The following is an 18510-nucleotide window of genomic DNA, read 5'->3' on the forward strand; positions in this document are numbered from 1 at the left end:
ATACCAGAAATGCCTGCAAATAAAGGATCGCGACTAATTATTGTACATTGCGAAGGAAGTGAGGGATGGGTTCCGAATGCTTTAAAATTATGTGGGAAGAAAATGGAAGATTGTAACGTTGACTACCACAACAATATGGAAGCTGACATTTTTGAAGATTGGTTTGAAAACTCGCTGATCCCAAACTTGGAGAAAAACAGCGTAATAGTGCTTGACAACGCTTCCTATCATTCCCGACAACTCACTAAAATACCAAATACATCTTCAAAGAAAGCTGACCTACAAATTTTTTTAATGGAAAATGATTTGTATTTCGAAGATTTTTACACAAAAAAACAACTTATTGAAGTTCTACACACAAAGCAATTTAGAAAATTATACGCTCTAGAGAGTATTGCCGAAAAGCATGGACACACTATATTGAGACTTCCCCCCTACTTTTGTGTTTTCAATCCTATTGAGTTAATTTGGGGACAATTAAAACCAAGTATAAGGCGTTCAAATAAATTTCCTAAATTTGACAAAAAGGTAATTGAGATCATTAAAAAAGAAGTAGCCAATATTACCAAAGTAGACTGGCAGAAAAGAATCGCCAAAGTGATCAAAGTGGAAGAATATTATAAGAAGATTGGGCACTTCCACATTAATGGTGGAAATAAATTTATTATTGAATTGGGCGATGATAGTGACGAAGAAAATACGGAAGAAGGAGAAAATGAGTTAAGTGTATCAGTATTTTAATTGTTGTGTTGTGCAATTAATTTTCCAAGCATAAGTGTACTAATGAAAAGACTCGGTTAAAAAAATATTTTTAGATTTTGTATTTTTAATAAAAAAAAGAGCGGGGACATGCTTGCATTTTGTGCTGAATTTTAAAGTTTTGAACTGTATACCTAAAGTAATTTTAGATCTAACTGTGTTTTTATAAAGTTCTTTTAGTATCAGTAATTCTAACAATAACAAGATTAATTATAAAAGCTATTCTACATCAGTTATTAATGCAAGCATGCGGTAAGAGGGAGGTCCCTGTGAGGTTAAATGTTATTAAAAAAATGATAAAATTAATTTTAACACATACAATATTATGTCCTGCTTTAACGGTATTTACCTAAGTATAAATAAATATTTTTAACTACATATTTAATTACCAGAAAACACCAGCTGCCGGCCTAATATTAAAGAAGAACAACCCAAAGAAAGCTACAAATCTTACCTATTACACTATATAGATTGCTTGAACTATAGCTATTTTAGAAATTTGGTTTATTGACTAGGTATCTGAACAACATGACTGAAGTTGAGAATTAAAGTATTATTGCGATAAAATTCTATATTCGTGAGATTTTCAATTGTGCTTTGCACATTAAAATCAGTAATGTCATTCTACCATCACCGTTTTCAAGTTTTATGCATTATACAAACGAGCACTTTACAAGTTACGTGACAAAAGACAGTCGTTTCCGTTTTATCACTGTCTTCAAAATACAAGAAAAGGGTCGAATCCAGAAATTTTCATCTTTGCCAATATAAATGTTTAGTGAAAACTGAGTGCAGCTAACACTATAACGATTTTAGTAATGTATATGTATTTTTATATTTTTAGAAAATAGTGCAGCTCGAGCAGAACATGTTAACTGAGAATAAAATCATGAGTTATACGACCATAATACAATTGAGTCTTGGAAGATTAGATTTAATTTAACCTTTAACTACACGCGCTGGCGTACTTTGTACGCCAGATATAAGAATTCTACTGGAAATATATTTAAAAATTTAATTTTTGACCTTGCTTATTTTTCTAACCTGTCACTGGAATGTGCTTTACAATTTGGTTTTAATTTCGTTATAATCGGCGTTCTGGAAAGATCGTAATATACATTTTATTATTTGTTGTTTCCGGTGGTGGACAATATACCCCAGGATTATATTACTATAAGTCGTAATATAAGTACATATTTTAATTGTTTTTTAGTCATTATGGCAAAAAATATATTTTTCTTTGTAAACAATACTTTTTCTCCTGTAAAAAATCACATTTAAAAAAATTTTTTATTAGTAATTTTATTTATCATGGAATCCAGTTATTCCATGATTCCAGTTATAAATCCCAATTGGCTTACTGAAAAGGAACTCCAAGTATTCACTGATGCCGAATAAGGTTTATAACAAACAACTAAGTGTATTTTTTCAGAAAAAATTAAACAAATCCGCTGTTTTTAAGTGTATTTTCTTGTGGCGTACAAAGTACGCCACGCGTGTAGTTATGTTATAACTTGATGCGCGGGTAGTTAAAGGTTAAAGAATGTAAGATACGACAAATTAGAAAATAATAATTGATTTTACAACAGTTTTTACAATATACAGCAATCATAATGAGATATTCCTTATAATCATAAATTCTACAGAATCATAACGCAAGCCCTGTTTTGACCTTATGCTGCTCGTTTTGGAGAACTAATGGAAAGACAAATTAATAAATGATAGTGAAATATTGCACAGTAACCAAGAGTCTGTAGGAAAAGAGAAATATCAACAAGTTCCGGAACAGAAGGAAGGTGAAGTCCGTTGAAAATGGACCAATTGATATACAGAAAACAGTACCGATATCATGAATGTACGTCATACATATATTATGTATGTTATAAAAGTCCACTTTTTTCCCGTATTTTCATAATACAGTGATACCAGCACGATTTCCCTCCATCACTACTTCCTCATATATCCTTTTCATTACATTCCACGATACATCAAACCCTTCCCTTTCTCTTTGCTTTACTAAGGCTATCTAAACTATTCATCCCTTTAGGTGTTTCTAACTACTCATACAGCTTGGCAGACGATCTTTTCTTAGCAGTAGCTAGGGGGCATCCATAAACTACGTCGTTGAGAAGAGGGAGGGGGGGCTTGCTTATTACGACGGAATACGACAGGGGGAGGGGGGGTATGAGTGACCATTCGACGTCGTTTAATATATTGGTAGCTATATTTAAATTTGTCGCTATTGTGTCTATAAAAATAATTTTTTACTAGCTTCTACCAGCATTAAAGTATCAGATATTCATATAAAAACGTATAGTTTATGATATGAAATTGAAAATAGAACAAAACGTTTACGAATAAATATACCTTTGTTAAAATTAAAAACAATAATTCTATTATAGATACTTTTATCGCATACTTTTCTTTTCGTTTTTATTATCAGTCACAGCGTTAAAATAATATTTTAGTAGCACTTTTGTACAGGACAGCAAAACAATAAGACATTGTTCTTTGGGTTTAAACAATCCAAAAAATAGTAAATTCAATTTAATATTTGTCAATGTTGTTCATTTATGTGCTGCATATGTGTGTGAAACAACAGTTCTGAAGAACGAATAGAAATAAAATGGCATCGAAATCAAAACAAAATAAATATCAAGATTTATATGATGCAGTTAAGAAAGCATACCCCGATAAAAGTGGTGTTTTTTGTCAAAATAAGGCTAATGAGTTGTGGAGTGAATTGAAAAAAAAGTACGCAGATATTAATGACCTACATAATAATACCGATTTGGAAATGAAAAAATTATTGGAATCAGCGACAAAAAGGAAGGCTGCGTTTACAAACTTTTTTGTTACAGTAAGTACCTTTTAAATTTATGATTAATGTTAAGAATACCAAATCACAGTAAAAAAATATTTTAGAAATATTAGTTACTCTGGATAAATAAAAATAATTAGTTTTTTCGCCGAGTCTTTTATACACAATTATTATCTAACTAATTAGTATGATTCTTTAAAATGAAAATTTAACTACAAGTAGTCAAGTTTTAAATCTATTAAAATATTTATCAAATGTTCATCTGTTTATTTTTCACTTAACAAACGTTTAGAAAATATAATCTATAATTCTAAAATATCATTAATTTTGTTAAACTGGTAATAATATAACCTATAATGGTAATAATATAATATTGTTTGTTATACCTATTATTAAAATTTGTAAACTTAATCTTAAATATAATATTAATATCAAAATTATACAGGGTGTAGCAAAGAGGTCGGTCATAAATTACATTACATATTCTGGTGCCAAAAATAGTTGGATACCTTTGTACAAATGTGCACATAAAAAAAGTTACAGCCCTTTGAAGTTACAAAATGAAAATCGATTTTTTCCAATTAGTACGTTTTTTCACGGTTTTTGCTGTTAAATTTTAAAGAACTAGTTGAATACGATTTTTACTGTCCTTCAGTTCAATCCCAATTGGAGGAACATATTTGTGTAAAATGTGGAATATATTTTCCCGCCAAAAAAACTGTAGAACTACATGGATCAAAAGTCCATGGAAAAAAACAGAATATTCGTTCAATATGCAGTCGAGTTCGCCCAATAAAAATTGCTAAATATAGAGAATCTGGCGCTTGTGTCTTTTGAAAGATTCTGATGAATCTGAATATTTAGAATGGATCGACGTAGAAAATATTGATCCTGAAGTGACTTTCCCCGTAGAAATTAAAGAAGAAGAAAAAAATAATATGATTAATAATATCAGTGAATGGTTGGGAAAAGAAAAAGACTTTTAAAATTATTTATTTATAAGTAGTAACGTATGTTATAAAGTATATGTGCTTAACTAAATACTGTATTCATATATTTTTTATTAAATTACATTATTTTTAAGTGAATTATTAATTTTAATTACTTAAGGGGGTAGGCGCAAAATCTTGGTCCAATGCTATTTAAATGTATTTATTTTTTTCGAATACTAAGAAAACTAATAAAGATTTTTGAAAAATTTAAATGCAGATTGAAAGACTACATTATTGCCGAGGGCCAAAAGTTCCTGAAAACATCTATAATGTTTATTTTAATAAGTTACAGGGGTTTAAAAGAAAATTTAGTCTGATTTTTCATTTCCAATATTTCATTCAAAAGAAACCTTTTGTTTATTCTAAGGGACTTTTAGCTCTCGGTAATAATGTAATATTTTATTCTACGTTTAAATTTTTCAAATATATTTATTAGTTATCTCAGGATTTGAAAATAATTAATGCATTTAAATAGCATTGGACCAAGATTGTACGCGTACCCCCTCATATTTGATTTTAAAAAAAAACCAGAAATAATATTGATTTTTTTTTTAATCAATGAAGGGGGGTCGTGAGTTGCAATGACGACGTCGACATGGGGGGGGGGTCGTCTCTAAACGACGAATTACGACGGAGGGGGGGGGGGAGGGTATTAAAAAGTCCAAATTTTTTACGACGTAGTTTATGGATGCCCCCCTACAGCGTGCTTTACTTTCCTCTTTGCTACCTTGTATATATCCTTATTATTTTCTATTTTATAATTCTGATTTCTTCTCCTGACCTCCTGTAATATTTCATTCATCGTTCCACAAACAAGTTTATGTGTCCTTAGGAGGCATTTTAGTAGATGTTTTTCCTAAAAAATTCTCCTCCCATCTAACTAAAACTTTGCTTGCTGTTGGTTTCCCATTAAACATTGGCCACATATTTTTCCTCTCCTAGCACTACCCTTGAAAACTTTAGCCGAATCCTCATTCTTTAACTTCCACCACTTTGGCACGTCTTACTTGCTTCCATTTCTGATTCCTTTATCTCCGTATTCAACATCACCGGTCTGTATTGACTAGGTACACACTCACCCCTTCTCACTTTACATTTGGCTTCTTTTACACAGCAAAAAATCTATCTGCCCTTCCCTTTCTCTAATACTCTAGCTCAGATATTGGCCTTCGTAAAGAACTATTATTCACAGCCAAATCCTATGCCGTTACACAGTCAATCACACTCTCTCCTACATAAAATCTTATTTCTATCACTGAACATCCATGAGTTCCCTCTGTTCCCGCTCTTTTTCTATTACCATAATGTTCATAACTTTCTTTCCATTTCTCTTAACTATTGGAAAGAAAGTTAGAGACTTATCAACCAAGAGAACAGGCAGGAATCCGAAAACATTACGGAACAAATGACCATCTACAAAGTATAAAAACCCTGATAGAGAAAGTAGTGGAATACAATAAAGCCCTAGTTCTAGTTTTTATCGATTTTCATAAAGCCTTTGACACAGTTGAACTTAGCAAAATATTACAGGCGCTTAAAGAATGCAGGCTAGATTATAGGTATACAAAATTATTACACAAAATATACTTACAGGCAACAACCACTGACAAATTACATACTAACAGTAATCGCATAAAAATAGAACGGGGGGTTAGACAAGGAGACCCAATGTCACCTAAACTTTTTAATACGGTCTTAGAACATGCTTTCAAGAGTTTGGATTGGATGACAAAGGGAATAAAAATAGATGGAGAATAACTAAACAACTTACGTTTCGCCGATGATATAGTCATAGTAGCTGAGGATCTAGGTATGGCAAGAGAGATGGTACAAGAACTCGTTGTAGCTACAGAAAATGTAGGTTTAAATATAAACATCTCAAAAACAAAAATAATGACAAATTTGGTATCCAACCAGAACATCAGTATTGGTGGGAAGGAAATAGAACTCGTAGATAGATATAAATACCTGGGACATGAAATTACGATTGGCAGGGATAACCAGACTCATGAGCTGAAGAGAAGAATCGGTCTTGGGAGGGCAGAATTTGGAAAACTGAGAGAAACTTTTAAAAGTGAGTTACCCACATGTCTAAAGAGAAAGGTATTCGATCAGTGCGTCCTCCCAGTCTTGACGTACGGATCAGAAACACTTACCTTAACTAAAGCCTTGGCTACCAAACTAAGAGTCACGCAGAGAAGAATGGAGCGGTCAACGTTAGGAATAACTCTGCGAGACAAAATCAGAAACGAAGAAATCAGGAGAAGAACAAAGGTGACTGACGTCATCGAGAGGATAGCCAGGTTGAAGTGGAGATGGGCAGGACACGTAGCCAGAATGACAGATGGGCGATGGACGAAGAGGTTATTGGAATGGAGGCCAAGAGAAGACAAGAGAAGCGTCGGTCGACCGCCTACAAGATGGACTGACGACTTAAGAAAGGTAAATAAAAACTGGATGAGGGCGGCGCAGGATAGATGGGATTGGAAACGAGGGAAGGAGGCCTATGTTCAGCAGTGGACTTTTGAGGCTGGATGGTATAATGTTCATAAATAACCTTAAGTAAAATACTTGTCGTCTACAGGGATCGACTACATCTAACAATTAAGGGCACTCCGAAATTCTTTCTTTTTCTGTTCTGCACAGCCTACCTATGGGGCATAGACACATATGATGTTCACGTTGGCAACGCCTCTAGTTAGTTGGATCCACTCTATGTTATCAATTTTCCTCACTATATGTTGTTTCCAGTCGTTCTTCAAAATAACGCCCACTCTATTTCTGCCATGACTGTTCACAATATGGTATGTATATTCATTTGCATCCATCTCCAAGACCCCTCGATTTGTTACATTTCCAAAGAGTTTCCCGCACACAAAGCAAAACAATTTTTTTCTCTGCATAAAATTTTTAGGCCGTCTTTCTTTAATAGTCATACTTCTGACGTTGATGGTTGAAATCCTTAGGACTAGTTCTTTTGGAGACCTTCCGTCCCCTAAAGCGTAGCTCTAGCTCAGTTTTCGCAGGATTCAGAGCATCTTCGGATGCCTCCTCATCAGATATTCTACCACTCTATCTCTTCCTTGGCATTCCTACACTCCTTCGGCCATTTGGTGACCTGTCTCGTGCTATCTGTACCAGTCTTCCATCTCCCATTCTGTTTATTACCATTCTTTTTTTCTTTTCAGTGTTCAGTTATTTATGTTCTCTATATTACAGCTTTGCCTGAGGTCTGTGCTACATTTCCTGTCCCATAATGATTTTCCTGTGATATCTCGAACTATTTTCATTTCTCAAGTTTCCATCAGTCCTTTTGTCCTTGTGGTGTCCGGTCTTGTTTCCGCAGTATAAATCATAATTGGCCTAACTACTGTCCTATAAATCTTGGCCTTTGTTTCTTCCTGTAGATGTGTGTTGCGCCAGATAATGTATTTAAGACATCCTGCTATTCTGCTGGCTTTGTTTATTTGTTGGGCATCTTCCGCTTCTGTATCTCCATGACTCTGCAGACCCTGAACTGTTTTCCGTGTTCCTGTTTTTCATTGTTTAACAAGGATTTTTACTACCGGATATCGTTCCTGACGCAAAATCTAGTTCTTTATTCGGGTTTGGCATCAGCACTGATAATTACTGAACTACTCAAATCACCCAGTCAGTGCCAGAGGCTGCTCTAAACTAGATTAAATGACATTCTCCTTTTCAGTCTTCTTTCTAACCCTGTAATATTGTGGAGTTGGATATCCTCGATGTATCATATCCATGGAGCCCCTATTGATGACATCCTGTCATATTTTTGTAATTTACCAAAGTGCATCATCGATATTTCCTTATGCTTGTTCTGGAGTTTCCTAAAGAGACTTGTGAATCTCTTAACGAATCTCTTAAAGATAATTACGTGAATTTAAGTTCAAATCAAAAATGGATCTTTTACTCAAATTATGATAGGCTGATACATTGGGTCAGCCTATGTATGAGTAGTATAACAGGCTCAATATGAGATACTAGAAAAACATTTGTTACTTGAATTACTCATAGTTTTTTCTTTTTCTTTTGTTTTGTTAAATACGTACCTCCTTAAATACTTTAAATTTAACAGTATTATAAATTTGCATTTAACAGTTAAAGTTTTTGAAAATGTATTCAAATGTAGGCTAATTTGAAACGATCCGATCCTGCATAATGACGATGTCTGGTTTCTTATTCACGATAAGAGTAAATGCATTTGTAACATTAGCATTTCTATATTGAGAACCTGAAATATGGTAATATTCTTGAACTTAATGGGGTAGAATTTTTGGTTATTTTGATAAATCTTTGTAAGTCCCAGATTATTCAAAATAAGTATTTAAAATTGGCTTTTTATGATGATGCACACTGCTTAAAGGTTTAAACCCGTTTCGGATGATAAGCGAGTAAAAATACGAAATGCTTCAAAGAACCAAAAAGAGGCCGACATTTTATTACCTTTAAAATTGCTATATCAGATAATAAAAGAAATTGTATAACATCTTACTCTACATAATATCCTAAGGTAGGTATTCAAAAAGACTTGTAGACGTAATACAGGGTGACTTACAACTTTTCTACTCCACCGCTAATGTCTTCATGTATAATGACAAATTGAAAGGATAAGTCGATTTGAGGCTATTTTTAATTCGCAAAGTTCCAGCTCGTACAGTATGTTTAGGTACCTACATACGTTTGTAGTGATTGTCTAGTTCGTGCTTTATAAAATTGAGTGAAACATCAAACTTTCAAAATCAAAAAAGGTAAGTGATGAAAAACTATAGGCGGTATTAGAAACAGACGCTTACGATAATTATTTTACTGGTCTAGTACAAGAAAATAGTTCAAATGATATCGAAAAAATTAATGTAAGGACATACGTGTCCGAAAGTGCAAGTAAGTGATGGTGAGATCAGTAATAGGGTGGTGCGAAAAAAGTCAAGTTGATAATTCCGTGTCGCTATAGTGCGGAAAAGTTGCGATTAGTAATTATAAGAAAAACAAAAAAAAAATATTCAAATCGGACTTTATCTTCCTATCCGGTACCCCGTCAAAAAAGCCCCGTCAAAAAAGCTCCGACAAAATAGCCCCGACATAATATCTCGCACACAAAATAGCTCCGACAAAATAGCCTGCAGACAAAATAGCCGCGGAATAATAGCCCGCCGACAAAATAGCCCCGACAAAATAGCCCCGATAAAATAGCCCCGACAAAATAGCCCCGAAAAAAAGCTCTCTTCAGAATCATGAAATAATTCCTTAAAAATACATTTTTTCGGAAATGGTAATAATTATCCTCTATTCAGATGTTTATCTTAACCACATTAAATAAAAATTGTCTTTTCAGAGAACTCGAGTCCTGTCTTTCCTGCCTCTTGGAAGTTTGAACATTTAAGTTAAGCGAAAATCAATGTTAATTTATGATATAAACATTTTTTTCTGTTTTCGGGCAACAGTAAAATGCATTTTAAATTAAATAAATTAAATACATTCTTCCTTTTTGTCAAATAATTTAAATTCAGAAAAAGTTTTTGGACACCTTGTATAAATAATTATGTAATTGTTTATAAGAGGCGGTTTTAGCCGGGGCTATTTTAGCCGGGGCTGTTTTGACCGGGGCTATTTTGTGTGCGATCTATTTTGTCGGGGCTATTTTGTTTGCGGGCTATTTTGTCGAGGCTATTTTGTGTTCGGGCTATTTTGACGGGGCTTTTTTGACGGGGCTGTTTTGACCGGGCTATTTTGACGGGTCACGTCCTATCCCGCAACGGACCTAAAGATTATGAAAAAAATGAAATTTTACCTTTTTTCAAAAAAATTGTATTTATCCTTCGTGTACGTTTTATTTATCGCTATAGTAAAATTTATTTACAGTTTGCATGGTAGACTAATAAAAAAAAATAGATTTACGCATTTAATGAATATCTTCCGATCCCGCAAGGTCAATCAAAATTTATAAAAATTTGAAATTTTTGATGATTTTGATAAATTAAAAAACATGTAGTTATCTCATTCTCAGTTACATTGTGAAGCTCTTCGCTTGTTGAAATATTGTATGACAATATCTAAACAACCCAGAACTCAAAATGAGGGGGTGGATGCAGTTCTAGCTCCACACGCACCCCTCTCTCCAACCAACAAATGATTGTGTGTTTTTTACATTATTTACCTATTATGTACATTTCTTTTTCATCTGTTTGTGTCCAGCTCTTAAACATTAACTTTGTATTGTGATTTCTTGGTCAAATCTTGAATCATGGACCTTGATCTAAATGGTTTCCTGATGAATCCATCTGTTGATTGGGGCCCACAACATACATTAGCATTAGACGATGCTTCCGTGGGCAACTTTAGACACCGCTCGTCAGCTTGCATGTGGCGGGGATAGTTTTGTAAATTCCAGTCTGGCATGTCTCCCGATGTAATGCAAGAAGTTATTTATCTTCATTTGAAACTCTTCGAAGAACTGGTGGAGATGATAGTTTTGTAACATTCCAGTCTATTATTTCAGTGTATGCCTGTGCTTGAAAATTTAAACTAGGAGGGATAAAATTTCTAATACTTTTACCCTTGGATTTAGTCTGTCCGGCTTTTAACACTCTCCTTGGCCCTAGCTCTAATGTGTTTCCTTTCTCCCTACTACTTGAAATTTTGAAGCACAGGAATAACTAAAATAATAGACCGGTATGTTGCAAAAGTATCTTCTCCAACACCTCCTCGAAGAGTTTCAAATGAAGATATAACTCCTTGTATTACATCGGGCGACATGTCAGACTGGAATGTACAAAACTATCCCTGCCACAAGCCAGCTGATGAGCGGTGTCTAAAGTTGGCCACCGAAGCATTGTATAATGCTAATGTATATGGGCCTCAATCAAGAGATAGATGCATCAGGACAACACTTAAATCAAGGTCCATGCTGCCAGATTTTACCAAGAAATCACAATGCAAAGTTGATGTTTGAGATCTGGACACAAACAGATAAAAAAGAAATGTACATAATATTTAAATAATGTAAAAAACACACACTCATTGGTTGGTTGGAGAGAAGGGTGCGTGTGGAGCTAGAAGTGCAACCACCCCCTCGTTTTAAGATCTGGGTTGATTAAATATTGTCATACAATATCTAAACAAGCGAAGAGCTTCACAATGTAAGAAAGAAATGAGAGAACTAAATGTTTTATAATTATTTAAATTCATCAAAAATTTCAAAGTTTTAAGATTTTGATTGACCTTGCGCGATCGGAAAATATCCGTTAAATGCGTAAAACAATTTTTTTAGTACTCAACCATGCAAAGTGTAAATAAATTTTACTATAGCGATAAATAAAACGTACTCGAAGGATAAATAAAATTTTTTGAAAAAAAGGTAAAATTTTATTTTTTTTCATAATCTTTAGGTCCCTTGCGGGATCGGAAGATAAAGTCCGATTTGAATAATTATTTTTTTGTTTTTCTTGTAATTACCAATCGCAACTTTTCCGCACTATAGCGATACGGAATTACCAACTTGACTTTTTTCGCACCACCCTAATCAGTAATCAATCAGTTAAAATTCTTCTTCTCAGCCTTCTATCGTCCACGTTTAGACATAGGCCTCTCCCAACTTCTTCCATCGGTCTCTATTCTGAGCAACATATTTCCAGTTTGTTCCGGCTACTCTTCTAATATCATCAACCTATCTCATCTGTGGTCTTCCTCTCGGTCGTTTACTTTGGTAAGGTCTTTAATATTGTATTGTTGCATTCCAACGTTGGTCTTTTTGTCTAGCAGTGTGGCCTGCGAAGCTCAATTTAAGTTTGGTAACTTTTGTTGTTAAGTCCTCGACTTTTGTTTTTGATCTTACCTAGTCGTTCTTCTTTTTATCTGACAGTCGTATACCTAACATTGCTCTTTCGATTGCTCTTTCTGTTGTGGCTAGTTTATTCATATTTGCCTTGGTTGGGGTCCAGGTTTTACATCCATATGTCATGATAGGAAGGATGCACTGATTGAACACTTCGCTCCTCAAGTATTGGGGTATTTTTCGGTTCTTAAGTATCCAAAAAAGTTTTCCAAATCCTGCCCATGCTAATCTTACTCTCCTAGTAATTTCCACACTTCGGTTCCCTTTGTCAAGTTTCAGGATTTGACCTAGGTAGATATATTCCTGGACTTTTTCTATCTCACTGCCATTTATACGTCTGGGGTCATCTGTGTTTGTCATTATTTTTGTTTTTCTCATGTTCATTTACAGGCCGACGTATTGGGAGCTGCCTGCGAGTTCCTCCATCATAATTTGCAATTCCTCGAATGAGCTCGCTATAATCACAATGTCGATTAATAAAAAATCGATAAACGATAATAAAATCAAACATACGTATAAATATCTAGGGATATGTTGTTCTGAAGCTATTTCCTTGTGGCATTTTTATGATTAATTATTTATATGGGAAATAAGCCACAATTAAAATGAAAAAAATAATTTTATTAACGTTTCGACGCCTAAATCGGGTGCCGTTGTCAAAATACAAAATATTACTAAATAAACAAAAATGTTGTTGCTAAGCAAAAAAATTCTTCTAATAATTTATTTAATCTGACTCATTTATATTGGCAATTTAGACATATATTATACATTTTAAAGTAGAAGACTTTAAAATGATATTGCCAATATTTATGAGTTGCGTTCCTGGGACGACTTACTGAAAGATAGTTCATGCGATTACATGAAATCAACCCCAACTCAAGAATATCCGTCACAAAAAAATTATAGCATGTGATCTGTCTTTAAAAAGACAACCAAATGCAACGACAGTAAAATTCTCGCGTTAGAGACTTCATAGTAAATCACAAGGGAAAACCAGGAAAAAACCTTGTGATACTATCGATTTGGGCATCCTGAGCATACAACGGCACCCGATTTGGGCGTCGAAACGTTAATAAAATTATTTTTTTCATTTTAATTGTGGCTTATTTCCCATATAAATATCTACACAAGCTCGAACTTAGCTTGGCTCGGATCGAGGCTCGGCTCGTTTGACGAGTTTCGCTTCGAGTACAAGCGGGTTTGTTTCTTGCAAGCCGAGCTCCGATCCGAATCAAATTTTTTTCGAGCCGAGCCGAGCTGAATTCGAAACGAGCCGAGCTTTCCCTAACGAGCTTGTCAATATTTTAGCTAATACTCTAATACTTTTTTTTCAAATTCATTTATTTCTGCTCAGAGTAATATAGTCCAGGAACCGAAGCTTTTCACCTCGCAATTTTTCCAGAATAAATAGATTTGCTTGAAAATTTGAGAATAAGTAGAGGATATTCCAAGAATCAAAATCTATATGATGCCGAAAGGCGCTCTTACCATGGGGGTGGTTGCCACCCCATCTTGGGGGTGGAAATTTTTAATTATATTTTGATTGCAAAAGTTGATAAAAAGGTTCAGTCTAAGCAAAAAATGTTTTATACATTTTTTTGATAAAATTAATAGTTTTCGATTTATTCGCTATCGAAAGTGTTAGTTTTATATCGAAAAAATCAATATTTTTCGATATATGTACTCATTTAAGATACACTCAATTTTTGCCACAGAAAAAATTTTTTCAAACCAAGTTCTTAAGAATTAAATAACCTACAATTTCATATTTAAACATTTTTTCGTATCTCTGATGTTAATCTTTCTATTCTGAACAAAATGGCATTTTTAACCAAACTACAAAAATTCGTTATTTGCTTTTAACTCTTTTTTTTAAACTAATCATTCTAAAACGGTCAAATTTCTAGAATCTATTAATAATACATAAAAAATAAGAATGAATAAGGCCAATGACTAGATACACTGCTAACTTACATTATTATGTAATTTTTTATTTTTTATCTTAGAAAGTTTGGTAAAAAATAATTTTGTAGGTTTTTACAAGATCTATCATCATCATCATGCAACCTCTTCTGTCCACTGCTGGACATAGGTCTCTCCCATTCTTCGCCACTCTTCACGGTTCTGTGCTTCTTGTTGCCATTTCTTGGATATTCGGTTAATGTCGTTCATCCAGCGTGTTGGTGGTCATCCTCTGCTGCGTTTGTCTTCTCTTGGGCGCCAGTCAACTAGTTTTCTGGTCCATCTTGAGTCTTTCAGTCGCGCTATGTGACCTGCCCAATTCCATTTCAGCTTGGCTATACGTTCAACGACAACATTATTATTAAATTATTTTAAAAATTTTCAGTCGCAAAAAGAGGTGACTTTGAAAGGGTTGGTAAAGGTGGTTTTTGCATGTTATTACAAGTTTTAATTGTCAATAGTTCACTGAATTTTTGCCGTAAAAATTTTTTTTCCAAACCAGCCCCTTGGGAATTAAATAAGCTCCAATTTCAATATTAAACATTTTTTCGTGTATCTGATGCTAATCTTTCTCTTCTGAAGAAACAGCCATTTTTTCCAATTTACAAAAATTCGTTATTCGCTTTTAACTCCATTTTTTTAAACAAATCATTCTAGCCCGGTCAAGCTTCTAGAGCCTATTAATAATATATAAATAAAGAAGACCAAATAAGGTTAATGACTATTTTTAATTAGGGTGGTGATTAGGCCGGTTGCTTCCATTCACTTTTTCTCTTAAAAAATAGGGACTGACATTCTTTTCATTATAAGTCACTTAATTTTTGAGCTAGAGACTTTTTTCTTTTTCTGGAGATATATATTTTTAAATACTTTAAATTATTCTGAACAAGTTATCCTCGAAAAATGCATAGCTTTCCCGTCTTTTGACTTTGAAACTACAATATTTAGCATTTGACGAAGAAGAGCTAAAAACAAAGTATAACTCGGTTACTATCGGTCTTAAAGAAAATTAAAAAAAAAAAACGGTTTTGTTTATTTTTCAAAAGGAACATTTTTATTAAATAAAGTTGTTTTGATAAATCGAAAACTTTTGGAGTTATTAGCAGAAAACATTGATTTTTTCGATATAAAACACTTTCTATAGCGAATAATTCGAAAACTATTAATTTTATCACAAAAATGTATTAAACGTTTTTTGCTTAGAATGAATGTCTTTACCTTTTACTTTTGTGGTCAAAATATAATAACAAATTTCCACCCCCCAGATGGGGTGCCAACCACCCCCATGGTAAAAGCGCCTTTCGGCATGATATAGATTTTAATTCTTGGACTATCCACTACTTATCCTCACATTTTCAAGCAAATCGATCCATTCTGTAAAAATTGCGAGGTTTTGTCCTATTTTAAGCTTCATTACTTGGACTAATACTTTCGTTTGAGAATAAGTAGTTCAGGCTACAAATATGTATTTTTAATCTACAGTGTGTCCGTAAAATATGGAATAATTTCAAGTCCAGCCGATCTCAGCTCGGCTCGGCTCGAAATATTCGAGTTCAGCTGACACGAGCCACGAGCTCAACCTGCAGCTCGAGGTTAAAGCCAAGCTATTATCTCGAGCTCGGCTCGAAAGTTCGAGCCAAGCTCAAGCATGTCAAAAGCTCGGCTCGGCTCGGGTCGGCTCGGCTCGATCGTAGTGTGTAGGAAGAAGTTCCACTTATTACGAAGATAAAGAGAAGAAAATGTAATGGTATTCAAAATGTTTCAACAGGGTTGACTAAATATAGTTTTAAATTTTCCACTATAAAAGAAAATACTGAATTATTTTTTTGCAAGATATGATTGTGACTTAATTGGAGACTAATAGAAAAGCTTAATCAAACTATAAACAAAAAATTGGAAGACGTTTTCTTCTTTTGTGCGAGTAAAACTGAAAGCATTTATTGGTTTGGTTATTATTTTTAAAGCGTGGCCCGCATAAACACTCTCTGTATGAATTTAAATATAATATATAAGTGTTTATGGCACTCTCTGAATGAACCGAAATATAAGACGTATTGCACGTAATATAAGATGTATTACAGAATTATTATCACTAACAGAGTATGCGGGACCAAGTTTTCGTTGGAATTTTTTCCACGTTGAGCAGGCAGGAAGTGAGATGCAATTCATAGATCTGCCCTAGCCTTCTTTGCCTTAGCATTCATATGGTTTGGAAATTATAGAAACAGTGACGGCGTTACCAGAAACTTGGTCTCAATAAAAGTTTTATTTTACTATTATTTTCAATTTTATTGAAGTAAAACTTTCGATTGAAATACAAAAACATTTATTATAGACACTTTTATTTAATTTTTTATTCTTTTTAAATTTGCATACGAGTTAAAACAACAACACTAATAGGGCTTCAGCTATAACGGGTCAAAATATCGAAAAATGTTGCCTAATATATCCGTTCCCGCAAGTTAATATTCAATTCTGTTTATTTTTGGTTTCCGATCCTATAACCAAATTTTAGTAATTTAACGGTCAATGTTGGTTGACATCCATATCAATTAAATATTAAAATATCGAATTTCAAAACTGCAGGTCGCACACTGCAGTCAAATTTTACGTTTGCTCTACTGATTTGATTTTAACTAACGGTCTACATGGTGGTGAATGACAAACAGAGAAAATACATAGTTCTGGTAGACCAGGGCGCATCTGTTTTGAGATGGATGTTGAGAGGTGACTCAATTTTTTTGCAGAAATTGCTTGAAAATAACTCAAATAATAATATTTGAGTTATCCTCCCACTCAAAATGGTCAGGAACATTGTTTAAATAATCAAAATGTCAAAATATGAAGGAAAAATTCGATTTTTTTATTGGTTTTTTGATTATAACTTTAAAACTGTTCATTTCTGAGAAAAGTTGTACTAACATAAAAGTTGCGTAATTAAATTTCCTACAACATAGAATTGGTTAAAAATTTAAAAATAGTCACCCTTGTTGCAAAATAGCAATAATTGCAAAAAAAAACATACAAAAACAAGTATTCGCATTTTACGTTTTTCAACCATTTATGTTACAGTTAGGACCTTCGTATTTTACCCAGAAAAACTTTATGATATAGTAAAACAGCACTGTAAACTTCACTAAGATCGGTTTAATAGATTTTGCAAAATAAATTTTGCAATCCAGCTTTCGCAAAAAAAATTCATTTCTTTAAAATGTTGCAGGACTGAAAATAAAGTATATAGCACGTTGAATTTTTTTGCTTATAGAAGTGTAGTATACCTCTCATTTAAAATTTGCAAAATTAAAATCGATTAATTACCACGGCATCAGGAAATTTTTTAAATAAACATTAATTTTTGGTGCTACGCGCAGGACAGCGGTGTTCGATTCACAGAAGTTGATTTCCACCAAAATTTCTTCCAATCTTTATCTAATATATTATTTCCTTACTCTATATTTTGTTGTATTTTAATATTTTAATTCCACAAAAATCAAACTAATTTTATTATTGTATGTGAAATATTGTTTAAAAAATTGCATGTGTTTAAAAATAATAAACTTTTATTCTCTAAGTTAAAATATATGAACAAAGAAAGTTTTTGCTAAAAAAATTTGTGACCATGTGTTTTTATTCTGCAATAAACAAATTTATTTATTTATATCGAAATGTAATAAAAACTAAAATGTATCAATCATTATCAAAAGTCATTGGAATGCCCAATCAGAGCAAACTATCCGCTGTCCTGCGCGTAGCACCAATAATTAATGTTTATTTAAAAAAATTCCTGACGCCGTGTTAGTTAATCGATTTTAATTTTGCAAATTGCAAATAAAAGGTACAGTACACTTCAATGCGCAAAAAAGATTTCAACTTGCCATCTGCTTTATTTTCAGTCCTGTAACATTTTGAAAAAATGAATATTTTTTGCGAAAGCTGGATTACAAAATTTATTTTGCAAAATCTGTTCAACCGCTCTTAATAAAATTTACAGTATTGTTTTACTGTGTCATTAAGTTTTTCTGGGTGAAATTTGAATGTCCTAAGTGTAGCATAAATGGTTTAAAAACGTAAAATGCGAATACTTGTTTTTGTATGTTTTTTTTTTCGCAATTATTGCTATT

This window comes from Diabrotica virgifera, chromosome 7 (genome assembly GCF_917563875.1).
Source record: "Diabrotica virgifera virgifera chromosome 7, PGI_DIABVI_V3a".
Lineage (NCBI taxonomy): Eukaryota > Metazoa > Arthropoda > Insecta > Coleoptera > Chrysomelidae > Diabrotica > Diabrotica virgifera.